Source organism: Bubalus kerabau, chromosome 2 (assembly GCF_029407905.1).
Source record: "Bubalus kerabau isolate K-KA32 ecotype Philippines breed swamp buffalo chromosome 2, PCC_UOA_SB_1v2, whole genome shotgun sequence".
Taxonomy (NCBI): Eukaryota; Metazoa; Chordata; class Mammalia; order Artiodactyla; family Bovidae; genus Bubalus; species Bubalus kerabau.
The window spans coordinates 15,642,229-15,645,235 of record NC_073625.1 but is presented as its reverse complement, the minus strand read 5'-3'; the positions used below and the strand labels follow the sequence as shown (position 1 = coordinate 15,645,235).

Below are 3,007 nucleotides of genomic sequence, written 5' to 3'. Positions count from 1 at the left end.
GAAATGACTACACCAAACAAGCTGTAGAATATTACCATCATCTGCAAAAGACCCTTTGTACCCTCTTTCAGTTAATTAGCCTGTTTTTGAGAGGTCCTTCCCCACCTCCCAACCAAGAAGCAACCACTTGCTGAAGTCACCTTGAATTGACTATAATATAAACAGAATCATACAGTGTCTTCTTTTGTGTCTGGGTTTGATGGCTGAACATAACATTTTCAGATTCATCCATGTTGTATGTATAAGTGGTTATGTTCCATTATTTTTGCTCCATAGTATTTTATTCTATGATGATACAGCAATTTGTCAATCCTTTTCTTTGTTGGTGGACACTGGGGTTGTTTATAATTTGGTGTTGTCAGGCCCGAGAGCCTCTTCCATCCTTGTCAAGGGGAGTGCTAACCTTCTCTCCTTTCATACTACACTGTTTATAATTTGGAACTATCATAATTAAAGTTTATATACACAATGTTTGTGTATAAAACACATATGATTTCTTTTGTAATTTCCTGAAAGTTGAATTGCTGGGTCATATGGTGGCTGTTTGTTTATGAGAAACTGAAGAACAATTTCCCAAGTGATTGAATAATTCTGCACCCTGACATGCAATAAGAGTTGAGATTTCCTGTTTTTTTCACTGCTAGAGGAGGTAAATGAAAAGCTATGACTGTTAGCTGACTTGCATGTGCAGGACCTAGGCTTGTTTATTCATTTTCTCAACAATGTCTTTGATGAGAAGCGATTTTTAATTTTGGAGAAGCTGGAATTATCACTTTTTTCTTTTGTGGTTAGTATTTTGTGACTTACCTACAGGATATTTTCCCAGCCTAAGGTCACACAAGTATTCACCTGTGTATTCACAAGTGTTTTCTTTGGGAAGGTTTGTGGTTCTAGCTTTTATATTAAACTGTGTGATCCATCAAAAGTTAATTATGCCTCAATAGTTAAAAGAAGTTTCAAGTCCATTTTTTTCTTATGAATATTCCATTGTTCTAGCACTGTTTGTTGAAAAAGCTGTCTTGTCTTTACCCACCATACTTAGTAGTTTGGTTGGAATTAATTAATACTATTAATGAGTTTACCTGGACTCTATTGTCTGCCTTTGATTAATTTGTCTAATTTATGCTGATACCACACTATTTTGATTACTGTACCTTTTATAATAAGTCATGAAATTGAATAGAAAATCCTCCAACTCCATTCTTTTTAAGAATTGTGTACTTTTTGACAAATTTCTAATATGAAGTTTTGGCTGGAACTCCACTGAACCTAAAAATTGTTTTGAGAAGAATGAAAGTTTTGACAATATTTCTTCTATTGTATGAAATCTTTTATTTTTGTCTTTTATCTTTTCATTTATGTAAGACTTCTATATTTTCTTGTAGCAGTGTTCCACCATTTTCAGTGTGGAGGTCATAAACATTTTTATTATATTCAATTTTTAATTTTATTTTTAATTGGAGGATAATTGCTATACAATGTTGTGTTGTTTTCTGCTGTACAACAAAGTGAATCAGCTCTAAGTGTACATTTCAAGGTGTTTAATGTTCTTTAATTATATTACAAACAGCATTAATTTAAAAATTTCAACTTCAATTCTGGATCATCAGTGTGTAGAAATATATTTTATTTAATATTGCCTTTGTCTCCTGTTTGCTTGCTAAGTTTCCATATTAGTGCCAGAAAGTGTCTTTGTAATTATTCCATAATGTTTTGCATGTGTACTACAATTTCGTCTGAAAATTAAGAAAATTTTATATCTTCTCAATCTTTAAAACATTTATTTCTCATCTTAGGGCACTGGCTAGGGCTTGCCCCACAGGGTTAAATAAAGCCCTCAGAATAGATATCCTTGTCTCATTCTCAGTTTCAAAGAAAAATTGTTAATTGTTTCACCATTGACTATGGTACTAACTCTACATTTCTCGTAGGTATATCTTATAAGGTTAAACAAATTCTCTTCCATTTTTAGTTGGCTGAGAGTTTTATTGTGAATGGTGATTGAATTTGGCCAAATGCTTTTTCTCCACCACTTCTAATGATCACAATCTGTTTTCTTCTTTTAGTGAATGATTTACATTGGTTAATTTCTAATGTTAAACAAGCATTCCTGTGATATAGCTCATAGATTGTGATGTGTTAGCTTTTCAATAATTAATGGATTTTATTTTCTGTTATTTAATAAGGGATATTTATCTCCCATTTTCTTTCCCTCTAATCATGTTAGAGTTATTCTTGGCTTATTAAATGAGTCAAGAACTGTATCCTCATTCTTTCCCTTATGTTTGTGTATGTTAGTATTACTTCTCACATATATTTCCTAGGATTCAATAAGTGAAGACATCTAGAGTTTTCTTTATCACAAATTTAATGTTTTTATATAATGTTAAGATTTTTACTTTGCTTTAGTTTTGGTTAGTTAAAATTTCCAAGGTACCTGTTCATTGTACTTAAGGTTTCAAATTTATTGGCAAGGAATTTATAAGTCCCCACATCACATGTTTAATACCCATAGTACTTTGTGTAATAGGCTCTTTAATTCACGGTCATATCAGATCAGATCAGATCAGTTGCTCAGTCGTGTCTGACTCTTTGCGACCCCATGAATCGCAGCACGCCAGGCCTTCCTGTCCATCACCAACTCCCGGAGTTCACTCAGACTCACGTCCATCGAGTCAGTGATGCCATCCAGCCATCTCATCCTCTGTCGTGTCCTCCTCTTGCCCCCAATCCCTCCCAGCATCAGAGTCTTTTCCAATGAGTCAACTCTTCGCATGAGGTAGCCAAAGTACTGGAGTTTCAGCTTTAGCATCATTCCTTCCAAAGAAATCCCAGGGCTGATCTCCTTCAGAATGGACTGGTTGGATCTCCTTGCAGTCCAAGGGACTCTCAAGAGTCTTCTCCAACACCACAGTTCAAAAGCATCAATTCTTCGGCACTCAGCCTTCTTCACAGTCCAACTCTCACATCCATACATGACCACAGGAAAAACCACAGCCTTGACTAG

At 34.7% G+C, this 3,007-nt stretch overlaps 1 non-coding gene across 1 annotated transcript; it reads right to left on the bottom strand.

The window, feature by feature from the left end:
- Positions 1-293: 293 nt before the first annotated feature.
- LOC129645178 (U6atac minor spliceosomal RNA) lies at positions 294-425 on the bottom strand. The gene has a single exon (XR_008711266.1). It is a non-coding gene; the product is annotated as a U6atac minor spliceosomal RNA (small nuclear RNA).
- Positions 426-3,007: the final 2,582 nt, after the last annotated feature.